Below are 19,858 nucleotides of genomic sequence, written 5' to 3' on the forward strand. Positions count from 1 at the left end.
CTTAAAAGTAGCTAATCAGAGGGCAATGTCCTTGCTGCTGAAGGACCCTTGCCAGTTACTGACCATTCACAGCAGCTGGGTACTCCTCTGAATTTAGAGAACGCACCATGGACAAGGAAGCTATCTCTATGCCAATTAAGACAGCAGCCTGGTCAAATTCTCCAGAGAGTGACTGGGGCAGACTCAGGACCTGGAAACCCCCATCCAAACATTCAGCTCATGGTCCCAGCTGTAGCTGTGGCAATACTCACTGTCTGTTGGCTAATGCTTGTTTATGTGGAAAGTATGGGATGATTTTCTAATGAATGTCTTTGCAATATATCCAGAGAAACAAGGATATGTAGTACTACTAGAGGTCTGAATATTTCTCTGCAGTTTACATGTTGTTTGTAGCCTTTCATGAAATGGTTATAAATAGGCTTCCAAAAGTAGCTTCTACACATCTGGAATTGTTCGTTGTGCATGACGAGCTATGGGAGAAATTCTCCAAGATGAAATCCAGCAGCAGCAGCATCTCTCACATGCCAAGCAGCTTACTGGAAATCCTGGATGTACTGTCCGTGATTTTTTTATTAATTGAAATAAAATTGGAATGTGCACTCAGATTTATTCGATAAACTAGCCACTGTGTACATATTCTGAGAAATTGTGTCTTAAATGTTTAACTCAATGCATTAAGTCAATAGGTAAAATATGGTAAAGAACATGTATAACTTACCCCTTTACTTGTGCTGTGCGTAAGGCACCACTAATAGCTCATGAGTAAAAGATTAGCATTTTCTTTGGTTTACATCGAAACAATTACTCATCCAAGTGCTGAGGAGAACAATCTTCATATTTCCAACCTCCACTTGTGACTGAAGACCCTCCTCCCTGGCAATATCCTGTTGAACTAATGTTCAGAGGCTCCTTGGATAAGGGAGATAGAAAATATGATGATAGAAGGGTCAAGTTTTCAGCATGGTCTCATTCTGTGTTACAACTTGCCCCCCTGTGGAAAGCTTATTGAAATTTAGATTTTCATTATGACCAGTCCTTCACTGATGTGGAGATGGATTTCTTGTCCAATTAATGCTTATGGCAACAGAAAATTGACACAGGTTCCAGACACCCAAGGCAGCCTTCACTGAGGTTGCCAGTTGCTCTGAGAGAGAGTGTTGGTGTCAGTCCCTGCCATTGCAGCATTAGCAGTATAAATGTCACAGGGGAGCTGCAGGACTAGCATTTACAAGGGAGAGATGGCAGGTCCTCTTCCCAGACCAGAGGGTGGCAGGAGACCACTTCATCACTTATTCCTTCAGTGTCCCATCTCTCGGTCGCTATCCTTCATCCTCTCTTACTTACTGGTGCTCAGGTGAGCTTAAACACCCCTGCCCACAGCCCCAGTGACCACATCATACCAAGTGGCATGGAATTGTCTGGAACTGCCAAAGTTTTTGATGTTGACTCCTCCTCTAACCTGTGCCAGACAACTACAACTTTAACTTCAAAAGGGCAAACCCTTAGACTATTAAAAGCATGAACACTTTCTCAAATTTCTGATCCACCATTGATTTAAATTTACCTTCTCTAAATTCCTCAACAAATGCTGAGAAGTGGCTGTGTTTGGATAAGGTGGCTGTGTACTGACCAGCTTATCATAATAATGTTTAACTCTACATCTGCTGTGTACAGTCTGTGGGAGCCATTACAAATACATCATGTGTATCATGGTGTCAGGAATGTTGCAGCTGAAAATATGTGATCTTTTAAAGCTATAAAAGAGCCAGATTGTAAAAAGTACAATGAAGAAGTTAAAAAAAAACAAGTCTGCAACTTTAAATTCTAGTTGAAGTCAAAATATCTGTACATTTTCTATTCCGTATTGCTGTGGAAATAAAAGGAAATATGTGACAGAATTGGAATGTTTCCACTCTCAGTAGCAAAACTATGAAATACCAACAGAATTAATAAAAAAAACCTGACTATATCAGAGTTGCAACCCTGTTATCAGTGTTAGGGAAAGAGTTGTATTACAGCCTGAATCTGACTGAGGAGCATCAAAGCAAGAATGAGGAGATTTTAAGGTTTTGAAGACATACTTGAACTCCATACTAAAGTTACTTATAAATGATATTGCACGATATCAGAGCTAAATGCGAAAGGGAGACTAACGATGAGTGTGTGGGACCACATCGATAAATTTGGCTGACTCTTGTGAGTTTTGACAACTGGAAGATGGTACCATCAGAGTTGGACGGCTTTAGACGTATGGAATCATGAGTGCTGCTGAAATATGAGAAACGTACTGTCAAGAAAGCTACAAATACTGTATATGCAGAAGATCTGAGATTATGAATCATCAGTGAGAGTACATTAATGAGAGAAGAAAGGAGACTTGACATTATGCGGAGAGACATTACGGGCTGAATGAGTGTAACAGATTGGAAAGAAGGAAAAAAGCATTTACAGAAAGGCTAGCAGAAAGATCAAGGCTGGAGACAAGACATAAATATTGCAGAGGGCATCATGCAAAAGAACAGGAAGCATATCCAGCAAAGGAAAAGCAGCGCTCTTAAAGCAAGAAATCGAATCACTTTGCATGTAGGCGTTTAGTCAGAAAAACTAATCAAATGTGTAAATATGGCTGCTGGAGGGGTCTCAGCCAATGATTCTGATGAATCATTTTGCCTTGTAAAACATATTGGTGTTGTCAGATCGATAAGTTAGAAATGGTTTGCAACTGTTTTGATGATGACTGCAGAAAAATAGGGTCAAGTGAACATGAAGTGTCAAATAGATGCTGGCATTTTGTGGAACATCAGGATCTTTGCCGACCTGACTGAAGGTGGCTCAAGACAGTGCCCCAAACATTAAGCCCTTGAAAATCAGGACTAAACTATTTAATGGATTGATACTCATGCCTGAGGACAATTTAAGCTGAGATCCCAAGGCAACTGGAAGAATGAACATCTGAAAATCCAGACGGTAGACATTAAACTAAATCTAATCATCTCAGCTAAAACATGTCCAAAGTTTGGATTGATAGCCCGATACATAGCGGAAGACATTCACTAAGCCATTGACTGATTAAATAGTTCCTAGAAACTTATCAAGCTTTTTTTCAAACAGGCTTTGAGTATCTTCCTGGTGAATATCCATTCCAAAGTGGATGAGAATGTAAATTCAACATCACATCTGCTGTGGAGATTTCCAGCTGTCATCAGGTGCAGCCTGAAATACAAGATAGAAGAGCTAGGAAAGAAGAAGTAATCAAGAAAGTGACCACTCTTAAAGACGACAGGACAGGAGGAATCAAACCTACAAATCTGAGAATATGGATAGATCCAAAATATCTTAATAAAACTTTGAAGATTCCATACCAACTACTGAAGACATTTTGCCACAACTTAACCATGCAAAGGGCTCAATTACTCTCAAGGCGAAGGATTCTAAGAGGCAAGTAAGGCTGGAGGAAAGCAGCCATTTTCTAACTACATTCTGGATGCCTTATGCATGTCCATTGACATTTCCAAAGCTCTGGAAGAATGTCAGCACAACAACATGAGACAGTCTGTGATGTTCTCAGAAGAAACTATTGTTGATGATCTATTAGTCTCTGGATGTAGAGACACAATGGAAGAAGCCATCACACACTGCAATCAGAATCTAGTGTGATAGCTCAAGAGAACCTGAAGCGAGACAAGAAAAATATGCAATTGAAGATGCCTAAAGTCAAATGCATAGGTCAAGGCTCAAAGATTGGTGTGGGAGGAATGGGTTTCAGTTCTTGGGGCACACCAGTACTGGGGAAGAAGGGGGCTGTTCTGATGGAATGGCCTTAATTTGAACTGTGCTGGGACCACTTCCCTGGTAAACCAAAACACTAGGGTTCTAGAGAGGGCTTTAAATTAAATGGGGTGGTGGGAGTGAGAGGGAGATGGGAAATATAGGCCTACAAGCAAAAGGGTATGGCAGCTATGCAGAACAGCTATTTAGGTAAAATGAAACAAGTAGGGACAGAGTGTACAAACATTAAAAAGAAACAGCAACAAATAGTGTCATGGGGGAAAATGGTGAAAAAAAAGGCAAACCTAATGACTCTATACTTAAAAGCATGTACTATTCCAAATAGAATAAATGCATTAATGGTACAAGTTGAGGTTAGCAGACATTATTTATAGCCATTACAGGGATATGTTTACAAGGTGATCAAAACCAGGTTCTAAATGTTTGGAGCATGTGATTTTTCGAAAGGATAGGCAAGAAGGAAATGGTGGAAAAAACAGAAATTGCTGGAGAAACTTAACAGGTCTGGCAGCTTCTGTGCAGAGACAGCAGAGTAAGTGTTTTAAGTCCACTGATCCTTTTTCAGAACATTGACACTAACTCCAAAGGAATAAGTGAGTTCAGCAGAAAAGGCAGTTGATGAACAATGGCAGGTGTTTAAGAAAATAGTTCATGACTCATTGCAAAGATATACCTCATGAGGAAGACCGATTCTTGGAAGATTAGTTCTTGTAATAATGGTTAATCAAGAAAGTTAAGGTTAGTATGAAATTTAAAGAAAAAAAAACATGTATTGTGGCTTATTGGTAAACAAGCAGGAGGCTGGAAGTACACAGCATACCAGGCAGCATCCAGTCTTGAAGAAGGGTTAGACGTGAAACATTGACTTCTCCACCTCCTGATGCTGCCTGGCTTGTTGTGTTCTTCCAGCCTCCTGCTTCTCAACTTGGATTCCAGCATCTGCAGTTTTTGTCTCCAACCAAGGACTGTTGGTAAGGCAGAGAATTGGGCAAGTTTCAACAACAAACAAAAGATGACCAAAAACAATAAAGAATGTGAAAATAAACTCTGAGAATAAATTAGCAGATAATGTGATAAAGGACAGCAACAGTTTCTTTAAATATATGAAAATAGAGAGGCCAAAGTGAATATCCATGAGACAGGGTTGGAGTAACTCTTGTGTAACATTAACCATCAACTGCATTTGAATACAGGATGTTAACACAAACTGAACAACGTGGAGTTCAGATACAGAAACAGTGTCTGGCTATTGTCTCTGCTTTCAGAGAGGGCAAGTAATAGCAGAGTCTAACCACAAGCCACTTGAAAACATCTACCTTAAACCCCTCATACAGCTCCAAAGCATCTGTAAATATTCTTACTTCATTTGCAATGATAGTATCTGGCCATGACATAAAGGCCCAGGAAATAGTTGTATATTTCCACCATGCTGTCAAGAGGAGCACTCCCTATGAAGACATCAAAGATGCTACGACACAGTGTGATACATTCCAGAGTCAATGGGTTCAACCTGCTCTGACAATCAGTAAAGCAGCAAAAATACTGAATCTAAAAGATACATCAAATAAACTACAAGATGCAACTCTTCAAGTGCTGCAGGAATTACTGATGAAAGGATAACCTGAAAATATCAGGGACACACCTGATTCTGTAAGAGTGTATTGGGTCTCCAGCGATGAAGTTAAGACTTCATGTTGCAGTTGCACAGAACATTGGTGAGGTCTTTTTCTGGAGTATTTTGTGCAGTTCTGGTCACCCTACTATAGAAATTATATCATAAATTGGAGACAGTTCAGAAAAGACTTACCAGGAGGGTTTGAGTTATGGAAATAGGCTGGATTGACTGGGACTTTTTTCACTGGAGAATAGGCACTGAGGCGTGACATCAAAGAATTTTATAAAATCATGAGGAGCATTGAATAGGTGAATAGTAAAAGTATTTTCCTTAGGTGGGACAGTTCAAAATTAGGGGTCATATTTTTAAGGAGAGAGGAGAAAGTTTTAAAAAGCACACGAGGGGCAACATTTTCGTGTGTGGAATGAGCTGCCAGAGGAAGTGGTGGATTCAGGTACAGTTACAACATTTAAAAGACATTTGGATAAGTTCATGAATAGGAAAGGTTTGGAGAGATATCGGCCAAACATGGGCAAGTGGGACTAGTTTAGTTTGGGAACATGGTCAGCGTGGACTAGTTGGTCCGAAAGGTCTGTATCCATGCTGTATGACTCTAAGTGTGAGCCAAAGATGGCATCTTGTACAATGGAAATAGAGTCACTACTGCTGAGGATATGATAAAAGAAGATGCAGAAGGATATCCATGTCAGCCATCAATGAACTGAACCCAATCTGAGAAAGGTAAGAGGAGCGCTCAACTTGCCGAATTTGAGCACATCAGTCAGTTCAATACTTACAATGAATATCAAGCTAAGTGAGCTAAAGAACCATTTATGGCACGTGACTGACAATGGGTGAAGCTTGCAGTCTTCAGTCATGAGCTGATTTATCTTTTCACCATCCACTACTTCTCTGACAACTGGGAGTTAGACCAATTGATATCGACAACTATCAGTGTGATTGTAAATATCTGAAAGTGCACTTTAATCATTACGGCATTCCAGACATTGTGATGAGAGACAGTGGCCCTCAGCCACTGAGTGAAGAATTTAGCCATTTCATAAAGGATTGAGTATTTCAACACCATACACCATCCCCACACTATCCCCAGTCAAATGGAATTGCTGAGGAAGTAGCAAAAAAATCATCAAAAGAATCATAAAGGCACTGAGAAAATCCAGCACAAATTTCTACAATCCTTGAGTGGACAACTGAACTTACTGAGGGAGTGGAAAGTATTCTAGTCCAAAGACTAATGCCAAAGACATCCAGACTAGTCTTCAATAACTTTGTGCACAGAGAAGGTACCCAGTTAAAGGATTGGACAGGCTGCATCTCAGGGCTGCTTGCTTACTCTCTCATTGTTTGCTCACTTGCCACCGACTGGCAGGCTCACAGAGTCCATGGCTTGCCTTGGATTGGAATCCCAAGTAGTGGAGTCAAACAATCGGGCACCGAGGTTATCTGGTCAGCAGACCTCAGTCAAGAGACAGACATTTTGCCGTCTGACAAAGTGCTGCATCAATCTCATACCTACACCATTTACAGCAGACTGCATATGCATCAGCTTACACAGCAAATATACTGCATGTCCAGCATCTTACACAGAAAACACACTGTATGTACTACAGCTTTCAGCAAACACACTGTATACACAGCAGCTTACAGAAAACATAGTCTATGTACTACAGTTTATAGCAAATACACTGTAAATACAGCAACTTACAGCAAACACACCGAATCTATTACAGCTTACAGCAATCACACTGCATGTACAGCAGCTTACAGCAAACACACTGTATGTACAACAGCTTACACAGAAAACACACTGTATGTACAGCAGCTTACACAGAAAACACACTGTATGTACAGTAGCTTACACAGTGAAGACACTGTGTGTAAAGCAGCTTACAGTAAATGCACTGCATGTACAGCAGCTTACACAATGAACACACTGCATTTACAGAAGTTTACACAGAAAACACACTGTGTGTACAGCAGCTTACACCGCAAAACACTGTAGGTACAACAGCTTACAGCAAACACACTGCATGTATTACAGTTTTCAGCAAACACTGTATGTACTACAGTTTACAACAAACACACTATATGTATTACAGCTGACAACAAACACACTGTAGGTACAGTTTATAGCAAACACACTGTATGTACTACAGCTTACAGCAAACACACTATATGCATTACAGCTTACAGGAAACACACAACATGTACAACACCATTCAGCAAACACACTGCATGCACAGCAAGCTGGCAGTCAGATCTCAAAGCCCTAAGGAACTACAGAATTCCTCACTGGAGCCCTTGGGAACACCCGTCTGTCAGAGGCTCCCCACCATTACCTTGGGTGTCAGTCCAGGGGTTGGCCACAGTCAGGCATCCACCTGAATAATCTAGGTCAGGGCTCCATCCCTCTGCAGTTTGGGGAGTGGACCACTCTCAGTCACAGTAGCTTCATATTGACTTTTCCAGGGGAGCAGGGCTAATGTGGTTGGGGAGATGTACAATCAGCAGCCATAAGTCTGGCCACTTCTCAAGCTGGGCCTGACCAGTCACATGTTATGGCATGTTATTCTTTCGGAATGATACATGCACGCTTAGAGAAGGGCTGGGGCATGAATGACAATTGTAAAGGGGCAATCGTAACTGAAAAGGGGATATGGTCAAAACATGATGAGAAGGGGACATGTGGGAGGGGGAAGGGTTTGTTCACAGTCAGTAACATTCTGGGTGCAAGCAGGAGACAGTGTCAGACAACATAGGTATTGTGGTGAGTGGCCAGAAGTGGAGTGCAATAAATGACAATGACAACATAAATGTGAGAGTTACAGTGAAAGGAAGTGTGGTACTTACTGGGTTGCTGGGACATGGATATTTTGATATCTCTGCAGGAGTGGTCTGGATCTTCTCCTGCAACAGCCGGGATTCTTTCCTCATATGGGGGTGAGGAGTTTAATGTCAGGCTGTCCTCCACCCCACATCGGCTTCTTCTGCCCTATTATGGGTTGTCTTCTCCTGTAATGAGAGAAATTGAGTGAGATTAAAGTGGATGGCATGGCTGCAAGTCCTGATGCAGGTGGGTGAAAGGTGGTGAGGAATTCTGAGGGTGTGAGTAGCACAGAGGGCACGGAGCATTTGTGCTGAGGGAGGATGGAGGTGGCGTGAGTGGGTGAGGGAAGAGTTTGCATTCAAGAGTGAGAAAGGCAGATCATAGTGCGAGGTGATGTAGTAGCAGAGATAGAGTGATTATGAGGTAGCAAAGAGAAGACTGGGGCACTTACTCTGGCAGAGTGGAGAAGATCATTGGCCTTCATGCTGGATGTTCCTCTGCACCATGGAGGTGGTACTGAGCCAGACGGTAACCTTAGACCAGGCTGCCAGGGTCCAGTGCATGGTGTCCTCTGCCAGTCCTCTAGGAAGAGCACTCTCTTTGCAAGACCTGCTCAATGAAAGCCTTCAGATCACTGTGAGAGAATCAAGATGTCATCTTCCCCTTCTCTGACATCCTCCTCAAACCTCCTTGACTGAGCAGAGCAGCCTTGGAATGACAGTGATTATCTGGTTGCATAGCTGCTGGGTACCCAATATACCCAAGCTATATTGGGTAGCTTGCCTAACTTGTACCTGCAATGGTTTTTGGTTAATTTTCAAAAAAAAACAGAATAGTTAGAAAAATGTAGTTGCACTCTTGTGTACAGGCTGGCTCATCATGTTCATGTGATTGTTACCGATGCTGTAAATGTCTATGTATACTCTTGAGGGACCACTCACCACATTTCATTTGTAACAGCTTGCCGCTGGGAAAACCAAGAAAAGATGCGAGGTTGGGTTTTAAACAATCACTTAACTACCTCAATTGGCAGTTCATGTTGAGTTCAGATGTCTATGTTCCACCCACGCTCTCTGGGAAATAGGAGACACCAAAAACCAAGCTAGGCTATCGAGGAACATAACCTCAACACTAACTATTTCTGTTCAGTGAATTATCGGGTCACCAATATCCAACTAATGGCTGTATGACAGACATCATGTGAATTTTTCAAGCAAGAACCAAGCCAAATACAATGGGCAGCATTTAATGTCACTTATATTGGTGCTGACACTTAGCTGGAGAGCTGGTGGAAAGGGAAGGTCACTTCTGAGGAAGTGAGCTGACCCAATTAAATACATGTCAGGGACTTCACTGGGATTCAGGACTTCAGGTGGTGGAAATCCAAATGAGCAGCACTAACAGAAAGAGTCAAAGTGTAAGGTGCTGGAAAAGCACAGCTGGTCAGGCAGTATCCGAGGAGCAAGAGAATTGATGTTTTGAGCATAAGCCCTTCATCAGGAAGGAGGGATGGCCCAGGGAGGCTAAGTGATCAATGGGAGGGGGTGGGGTGGGGGAAGGTAGCTGGGAATGAGATAGGTAGATGAAAGTGGGGGTGAAGATGATAGGTCAGAGAGGAAGATGGATGACCTCTTCCGCCTTGGGATCCTGGGCCTGGGCCACTGCTAAACTCTTGCCACCTGACGCCTGGAGGAAGAATGCCTCATCTTCCACCATGGGACCATCCAACCACAGGGGATCAATGTAGATTTCACCAGTTTCCTCATTTCCCTCCCCTAACCTTATCCCAGATCCAACCATCCAACTCGGCACCACTTTCTTGAACTGTCCTACCTGTCCATCTTCCTTCCCATCTATCTGCTCCACTCTCCTCCAGCCATTCTTCCTCCAGGCATCAGGTGGCTAGGGATCCAGGATCCCAAGGTGGAAGAGGTCATCCACCCTCCTCTCTGACCTATCACCTTCACCTCCACTTTCATCTACCTATCACATTCCCAGCTACCTTCCCCCCAGCCCCACCCCTTCCCATTTATCTGTCAGCCCCCTTGGGCCATCCCTCATTCCTGATGAAGGGCTTATGGTCGAAACGTCAATTCTCCTGCTCCTCGAATGCTGCCTGACCTGCTGTGCTTTTCCAGGACCACACTCTTCAACTCTGATCTTTAACATCTGCAGTCCTCACTTTCTCCTAGTTGATTATAACTAACAGAAAGATCGCTGAGATAACCAGGTGACAGGTGGATTGAGGATCGCAGTGAGGAGGGTTCGGCAGAGTGGGGTGGTGGAAAGCAAGAACTGGAAGAAGCTTGATGCCGGGTCACTCGATCAGATGCTATGTGCCTTTGAAAGAGAGACCACACCCCCAGAAGCTGCAGCTAAACAGATTTCTGGAAGCGTGGGAAAGCCATGTCATTGATAATCAATCACTGAGTTACCACTAAAGTCAGATCCCAATGGCTCAATAATGAAATCAATTGACAACCCATGAGGGAATGTGTTTCTACTGTGGCCTTGTATTTCACATTGCTAGGAGACTGATGTGAGCCTTACCCAGAATTGAGTGGTTCCGGTTCCATATTTTGCACCAGGCCTAGCTAGATTAAGTTCAGCTGACAAAACAGAGAGGGAAAATGAAGAGGATGATAAGACTGGAAAAGACAGAATATGAGAAGAGAGTGACAGCAATGAGAAGGAATCCAAAATTCTTCTGATGCATAGAAATACTCGGCACGTGGGCAGTAAAAGGTGAGCTATTAGGGCTGAAGAAGGCGGTATAGGTCTTTTCTACGTCTGGAGCAAGCAGGACCTGAGCCTGGGCCTCAGGCTAGAAAAGTTAATGGAGTGAAAATTACAGGCATTACCCATTAGACCCATTGGGATCTAACACACCATTGCAAACCTCTCCTGCAACACACCACACTGCAGGTAAGCAGGTCCGGTTGCCTAACTCTGGGACTTCTGTCCCTCACTGGGGTGTAGAACCCAACATCTGGAGCTGACAGTCAATCTGCCATCAAACATAACTCTGTTTTCTTTCTTGAATTTTATTTTGCTCTGAAAGTTACTACGTTTGTTCTTTTTCTCTATGCGGAAGATCTTTCGGTGGGGTGTGTATTGCCCCCGAATCTGAGCCAGAATCTTCTGATTCGAGTCACATTTTGGGACATGATGGTTTATGGAAGGGGCATTAATAACCCTTTGATTACCAACCTGTCCATCATTCTGATACAGGTATGACAGGTTGTATGAATGGTTGAGTCTCTTGGTCAGCAATGCATAATGTAACATGGCATTCCTCAAGTTAGAACAGTTCTGGTACCAGGCTAGTGGACTGTTTTAGGAAAGATTAACTTTGGAAACAGAGATAAGCATGTGTGTTGTCTGCCTCCTATGTCATTAGAAACAGTGGAAAACCTTTATATTTTCAATGCATTATTTAAGATATTGGGGTATTCAAGGAACCTTGACTTGAAGCAGTTAAGAAAAATTTATAGTTTCATTAAATAATATTACATAATTTGTCATTGATCTTTTAAAGAATTTCTGAAAAATAATTTTAATAACTTGTATCAATCATAATGGGAAACAATAATTTTCTTGAATAACAAGAGGGCTGGTTCAATTGACTTGGCAACCCTTGACCAGAAATCAGAACAAAAACTTAGGACATTAAGATGGAGGCCAAGTGTCAGATACAAAAGCGAACTGCAGTGGAGGGAAGAAAATTGAATGCACATTTACAATGAGCTGTGTTTGTGTAACAGAAATCTGAAAACAGAGTTAGAGCAAAGATTGAGAATTTGACAATCTTAATGCTGCTACTTCAGTTTAACCAAAGCTGACTATTAAATGGGGTGTATAAAAGGATTTGGATAAAGTGATCTCTGGGGAATCTGTGTCATCAATATTGTCTTAAGCCTAGCTAAGAAGGTTCTGCAGGAGTGTTCTGTTTGGGTAATGACTGTCTCCAGGGACCTTGGATATAGTATGGATGTTGGTGAATGTGTCTTGAGAGCCAAATTTATTGAGTGGGAAAGTAGAGGTTCTTATGTACAGAGACAAGTTAGAGAACTTTGAAACAGCACGTGGTACTACATATCTATAGGCAGTGATGCGGTACTTGTGATTCTGTCAAACATATCTTTGCCATATTGACTATTTAAGTGAAAGTTATTATATTTATTTGTGGTAGCATTTGCCTATTAATTCAAGTTTATTTGTATTGGTTTGGATTCCTGTTAAAGGTCAGTTGTAAGAAGGTAAAATTGCACCAGCAATTTCTTCTGTTGCGAAGGCGGGGGGGGGGGAGGGGGGGGGGGGGGGGTTGGGGGGGGAGCCATTTGATCATTTTAGTTATTTGGGCTTACGATCTTCATTTGGATTGCAACATGTGATTTCAACAGTGATGCTCATCATTTAATCCTTTTGAATTTTTATTTTCCATTTTGTTAGAAAATAAATAATCACTGTTTGCCTTACCCACTGCAGCTAGGTAAATAAATAGATACCACTGCTGTATAAACAAATCTGTTCTTCAAACAATGGTTATTTTTGAATTCTCAGTATGAGTTTTTTTAAAGTTGCATAATCATCCCCCCATGTCTCTCTTCATCTGTCTCTTTATTGCTGCTCATGGACAGCTTCAGTTTCTGAAGTAAAAAGCAAGCAAGCTTTTTGAAATGCATTTTACATCAAATCCTATTGTCTACTGGCACAGACAGAATTGGCCAATTGGCTGCTGCTGCTGTATAATTAAACAATACATTGATGTAAGGTTCTAAGTTTCATGCTTCAGCTTGTTTTGATATCACTTGGTAAAACAAATACATAATTATTGTTCTACCTTAAGGGGAAAAAAACATACCTTAGATTGTTGTACTCAAAGAATCATACTAATAAACACTGGGATGTATCTGGGGGCGTGTGCTTGTTTATGATATAGTAAGAGTTATATACATTAACAGTGAAGCATTGCAATCACACTAAGTGCACATGGACATCTTAGTTATGTGTGACCACAGCAAACTTACTGGGATTAAGATTGGGATGTTTGTAGCAATCTCACCACATCACCCGTGCTACTACCAAAGCACCAGGTCAGTGAGAGGACCATGGCTGTGTTGACTATGACAGCAGGGTGCGGTTCGAAAATATGGCAAAATCTTTTTTTCTGGTTAATTAGTTTAGCAATTTTAAAGGCTGCCCAAGGTGCAAACCTTCATTAAACTGCCTGAGCAAGTGCTAAATAATCATGCCAACACCATAACATGATTTGGCTTTTTTAGATTAGATTCCCTACAGTATGGAAACAGGCCCAACAAGTCCACACCAACTCTCCGAAGAGCAACCCACCCAGACCCATTACCCCTGACTAATGCACCTAACACTATGGGCAATTTAGCATGGCTAATTCACCTAACCTGGACATCTTTGGATTGTGGGAGGAAACCCACGCAGCCACAGGGAAGAATGTGCAAACTCCACACAGTCGCCTGAGGCAGAGATCAAACCACTGAGCCACCATGCCACCTTTCATCCTCACTAACCTCTCTTTGAAATATGCCTGCCCAAACTTGAGTAGACGTATTCTATGATTGTTGTCATTTCCAGCAAAAAGTGCCAGGTGCACTGGTGGGTGCTGAGATGACATGTGATCCTCACAACATCCTATCCCAAATACCCCTGCTCCCAATTGTCATTACCTCTTATTATCTCAAAGTAGCAGTACAGAAAGTCCAGCTCAAAAGTCTCATGCAAATGCTACAGTCTTTGTGGAAGTAGAACAGTAGTTTCTTGTTATAACTTTCCATCACACTGTATCCATCATACCAGACTGTCTTCATAAAATTCCCTTTGCATTTTTCTTGATTCCCATTGGCTCCTTCCAGCAATGACTCAAAGACTGATTGAACCAACTATCAACTAATATTAAGATTAAGTTTGGTGCCTACAACCGCAAATTTCATCTCCACTGCCCTAATCTGCCTGCTTCTTTCAGGTGTCCTTCACCTTTCTCCTGCTCTGTTCAGCTGCTCAAACTAACCCTTTCCTTGTCTAACTTCAATACATGACTGTAAGTTACATTTAAGTTATTTAAAACTTGCTGTACTTTTAGTTGATGATCACACAGTGCTTAAAAAGCTTGTGATCATGTTATAGCCAGGATTGAGGGTTTCTAAGTGGGATTCCTAAAAGGATCCACACTAATGAGCTGGAGACACCTTCACTATTCAAAAGTGTAAAGCATATTAGGAGTGCCAGTTGGCAAATCTAAGATCCCTGCAGCGAAGATGCATTCACAGACTGTAACCCTGATAGTCCAGCTGCTTTGCAAAGTCAAAAGTTGCCCCTACCTTTGTGATTGGAAAGTTTTCTTCTGAAGCTTCTGAAGAGGAAAAGGCATTAATGAACATAGACATTCAGTTTTCTTCAACCCCATCTTGCTGTTCAAACTTACAACCATATGCAGCCTTTCTCCAATTCCTATTTTCCATCCATTTGTTAATGAGATGATGCCAAGTGGGAATGTTACTGGTGTAGTAACCCAAAACCCCAAAATAATCTCTTGGAGACCCAGGTTCAAAGCCCTTGCAGAAGCTGGTGGAAGTTAAAAGCAATTAACAAATCAGAATATAAGATGAGACATGAAACTATTATTGATTATCATTAAAAACCCATCTACTTCATGACTCTTTTAGGGAGGAAATCTGCTACCCTTACCTGCTCTAGTCTACACATGACTCCAGACTTAGAGAAATCTGGTTGACTCTTAACTGCCCTTGGAAATAGCCCAGTAAGTCATACTATTTAAAGCAATTAGTGTTGGGAAACAAATGCTGACCTTGCTTGCAACATCCACATACAATGAAACAACACAAAAAAAAGCTTATTGGCCTTATACTAATACTTCTTGTCAATAAAGTTCCATATTTACCTTGAACCTTCCCCAAGCCAGTCCAATCTTGACACTATTTCCTTGATCTCTATCACTCTTTCTCCCCATTTCCTGTTGTCACCCTTCTCCTGACAAAAACTAAAATTCCTGACCAGGAATTGAATTTAAACTTTACTTAATGGCAACACTAAGACAAGCTAGCAAAGGTGCAGCAGTATTCTAAAGAGCTTGAGGTCCTACTTTGTTTCAATTTTCAGCGACGCTCCTCATAAACTTCACTCTCTGGGCATCCATTAATCATAGTATCACAATCAGAAAGTGACTGCATTGAGAGCCCAGCACCTCACATTGCAGGACTACATTTCCAGAACTCCTCCATTCACAAAGTGTCACTTTCGAATCTAACTCTATTCTGACTATTGCTACACCCAAGGCCCTTTTCACAATAGCACGGTGCCAAACCACCTCTGGGCCGTTGTCTAAACACTTAAAACACCATAATTTTCTATTCCTTGTACTACTGCTTCCCACTTATTTGCAATCTGCAGCATATTCAATTCAGACTCTCTCTGATTCTTAAACTTAAAGATACCAGACTATATTTATCCTGTCTAAGGGAAGAACACAGAATTGGAGGGAGTGGAGGGGAGGATTTGCTATTAGCATTTTGAATTGTTTTGTTCTAGGAAAACTGTTGAGTCTTTTGCCACCCCTGAACGTAAAGTGATTGTTTCTCAAGAGCTGTATTGCTGAGATTACAAACCCTTATGAGTTGGCTGTGGAACACCTGCCTTCAGAGTACTGATGTGAGTCTAAACAGGCCTTTTGAAATATTGCAAAACTTCATGAAACAAAGTGATTGATCTCAGCAAGAATCAATAAACCCCTTCTGATTCCAATGAGAGACAACAAAAAAACTTTGAGTCAATCTTCTGCCCTCTTTGAATTATGGAATTGTTACATTCAAGTAACCTTATAGCCCTGGAATATAATTTTGGTCTCGAAGTACTGCTAACGATACTTAAAGAGTCTGCTGAAGTAAGGAAAACATGAGCTTTATTTAAAAAACATCTCAATGTGTCTTTAGAAGAACACAAGGCTGCAGACTCATGCATCATTGCATCACTTCCTGTGACGATGTATACTGTGTCTCATTACCATATCAGATAGTTATAGCTAACCCTTTTTATTATGATTTGGAGATGCCGGTGTTGGACTGGGGTGTACAAAGTTAAAAATCACACAACACCAGGTTATAGTCAAAAGGTTTATTTGGAAGCACTAGCTTTCGGAGTGCTGCTCCTTCATCAGGTGGTTGTCCTAACTGATGAAGGGGCAGCATTCTGAAAGCTAGTGCTTCCAAATTAACCTGTTGGACTATAATCTAGTGTTGTGTGATTTTTAACCTTTTTATTACCCTCACAAGCTGCAAAAGTACAGTTAACTCTATTGCCAGGATTTGAAAGGAGTATATGTTGTTACATTAGGTGGTCAAGAACTCTGCTCCACAGAAACCCTGAACATAATAGGTCTACTGGCATTGCATGGTGAAATAGAGTAGGAGAATAAAGAAACCAATAATTTTCAATTTGCATAGCTATGTGAACAAATTGCACCAAAAATGACTAACAGTCTCATATCACTTTGTAATTTCTACTATTCTATCAGCATAAATCATTGACTCAGCAAGGTAGCTTTTAACAATCATGCGACTGACCAGTGAGGACCCAGTTAGCATCGACCTGGACCAACTGAATCAACAACTGGAACAGATGGAATTTATGCCTTTCAATCAATACTTTCATGATTTACTTCTGGGCCATGCAAACTTGCCTGGAAGTGAGAACAACCAGCGGAGTTTTTGCACAGCTAGAAAGGTTTAATTAACCAGTTTGACTGAAGAACTCAGATTGCATACTGTGTTACCTAGCTAAAGATAGAGTAATAGGCATAGCTGGTACTCATCCAGATTCTTTCAAGCTGCTCTTTACATGAGGGGATGAGGATTTTGCAACACCTATTATTATATCCAACAGATTAGATCATTAGTCAATATAGTAGTGAATGCTCAGTGGATTTCCAGTTGAATCAGCCAACAACAAAATATCAACTCAGTGTAGGAGTGGCACATTGTTTCTGAAATACCTGAATCTGACATTCAAAATGCAAAGATTTTCAATGTAACAGTTAAACTCAAAACCTGTCTATTCTTAAAGCTTTGAGTGTTCATCCTGCATAAAATACACACTTTGACCTTATGTCCCCACACATCTACTTTCTTCATGAAGACTGCATGGTGGCTCAGTGGTTAGCACTGCTGTCTCACAGTGCCAGGGACCTAGATTCAATTCCAGTCTCAGGTGACTATCTGTGTGGAGTTTGCACATTCTCCTTGTGTCTGCGTGGGTTTCCTCCCACAATCCAAAAAAAAAACGTACAGGCCAGGTGAATTGGCCATGCTAAATTGCCCATAGTGTTAGGTGCGTTAGTCAGAGAGAAATGGGTCTGGGTGGGTTACTCTTCAGAGAGTTGGCGTGGACTTGTTGGGCTGAAGGCCCTGTTTCCACACTGCAAGAAATCTAATCTGAAGTAGAAGCCCAGGAACCTATCAACAGTTGATGAAACCAGTGATTGCTTAATGCCATCTGGTAATCTCAAGGAACCACAATCTGTTTTACAAATTGACCACAAGAACAAAATCTAGACTGTTACTTTCTTATTAATCAAAGGTCTGCTAAATCATAAGATTGTAAGGAAAAAGAGGCACAGGGTTACTTAGCTATCATTCAATAAGATAAGGACATAAAGTTATTGCTGATCTGAATAACTTCTCTTCCTGTCTGTCCCCATAACACACCACTTTCTTGCCAATTAAAATCTCTCTAACTCAATCTTGAATTCATTCAAATACTCAACCTCATTTGCTCTCAGAGAAATCCAAAAGCTAAGAGGAGAAATTCCTCCTCATCTCCATCTAAAATGGAACACCCCTTACTAGAAAACAATGACTACTCATTCTAAAATCCCCATGAGGAAACATCCTTCTAGCATCCACCTTAGCAAGCTCCCTCAGGATCCTACATGATTCAGTAAGATCACCTTTCAATCTTCTTGACACTTCAGTGAGTATCAACACAATCTTCTTCACCTTTCCTCATAAAGCAATCCTTTCTTCTCAGAAATCAGCTTGGTGAACCTTTTCTGAACTAATCTCAATACAATTTATTGTTCTTTAATTAGCGAGGCCAAGACTACCGTACTTCAGTACAGTACTGCAGGTGCAGAATCACAATGTCTTGTAGAATTGGAGAAAGATTGTCCCTCTTTTATACTACATATCCTTTGTTTTAAAGGCAAACATTTCATTGCATTCCTAATGATTTGCTGTAACTACATGCTAACTCATTGAGATTCCGAGACCCCTCTCCAGTATTTCTTTATTTAAGCAATGTTCTGTTTCTCGATTCTTTCCACCAAAGTGGACAACCTCACAAGTTCTCATATTACATTGGCCAATGTTTTTGTCCACTCACTTTACCTTCTCTTTTCATTACAAAGATAGTTGATATGTAATATTGTTGGAGAACTTAAGTTTTGAAGAACTGGGGAAATTTGAATTGTTTTAACTTTTGTGGAAAAAGCTGGATGGTTTTATTAGAAGAGGTTACTGAACATTCACTGTGAATGTTGGAGATTTTTTTAAAATCAAGGCTTCCTCTAGATCACTTGACTTGTAATTGCTTTGTTGTAGATTCCTGTTAGGGCTGTTTTGAACAGTGACTGGGTTGGAGAGGTTTTTTTTAATCATATACAGTTGGAGGGAAACCTGATGGAATAAAAATGAGTTGGCGGGAAGCTTGGTAAGTACAAGTAGCCGAGCTCATTTCTGAAAGGAAAATTCTCTTATTCAATTCCGATTGAAACCTGCTTGTTCTTTGGAATAGCAAATGAGAAAAAAAAATCCATTAGATTGTATTTCCTGAGCAAGCTATGTAAGATCATAAGATCATGAGACATAGGAGCAGAAATTAGGCCATTCAGCCCATTGAGTCTGCTCTGCCATTTAATCATGGCTGATAGGTTTCTCAACCTCATTCTCCCACTTTCTCCCCGTAACCTTTGATTCCTTTGATACTCAAGAACCTATCTATTCCGGTCTTAAATATATTCCATGACCCAGCATCCACAGCTTTCTGTGGCAATAAATTCAATAGATTCATCACTGTCTGGCTGAAGAAGTTTCTCCTTATCTCCATTCTAAAAGGTCTTCCCTTTACCCGAAGGCTATGTACTCAAGTCCTAGTCTATCCTACCAATGGAAACATCTTCCCAACATCTACTCTGCCCAGACCATTCAGTATTCTGTATGCTTCAATTAGATCCTTCCTTATCCTTCTAAACTCCATCAAGTATAAACCCAGAGTCCTCAAACATTCCTCATATGTTAAGCTTTTCATTCCTGAGACCATTCTCGTGAATCTCCTCTGAACATGCTCCAGGACCAATACATCCTTCCTGAGATTTGGGGTCTAAAACTGCACACAATACTCCAAATGTGGCCTAACCAGAGCCTTATAATGCCCCAGAAGTACATCCCTGCTTTTATATGCAAATCCTCTCAAAATAAATGCCTAACTACTGACTCAACTGGCAAGTTTGCCTTGAGAGAATCCAAGACCAGAACGCCCATGTCTCTTTGCACTCCAGACCT

General features: G+C 41.2%; 1 long non-coding RNA gene across 2 annotated transcripts in view; it reads right to left on the reverse strand.

Moving 5' to 3' along the window:
* Positions 1-9,716, reverse strand: part of LOC122558367 — a 79,190-nt gene extending 69,474 nt beyond the window's left edge. For both annotated transcript variants that reach the window (XR_006314114.1, XR_006314113.1), the window contains exons 1-3: positions 8,704-9,716; positions 8,276-8,437; positions 719-909 (exon numbers count right to left, since the gene is read on the reverse strand). This is a non-coding gene — a long non-coding RNA (uncharacterized LOC122558367). The remainder of the gene's footprint in view (positions 1-718; positions 910-8,275; positions 8,438-8,703) is intronic.
* Between the last annotated feature and the right edge of the window lie 10,142 nt (positions 9,717-19,858).

The sequence above is a fragment of the Chiloscyllium plagiosum genome, chromosome 17, assembly GCF_004010195.1.
Source record: "Chiloscyllium plagiosum isolate BGI_BamShark_2017 chromosome 17, ASM401019v2, whole genome shotgun sequence".
Lineage (NCBI taxonomy): Eukaryota > Metazoa > Chordata > Chondrichthyes > Orectolobiformes > Hemiscylliidae > Chiloscyllium > Chiloscyllium plagiosum.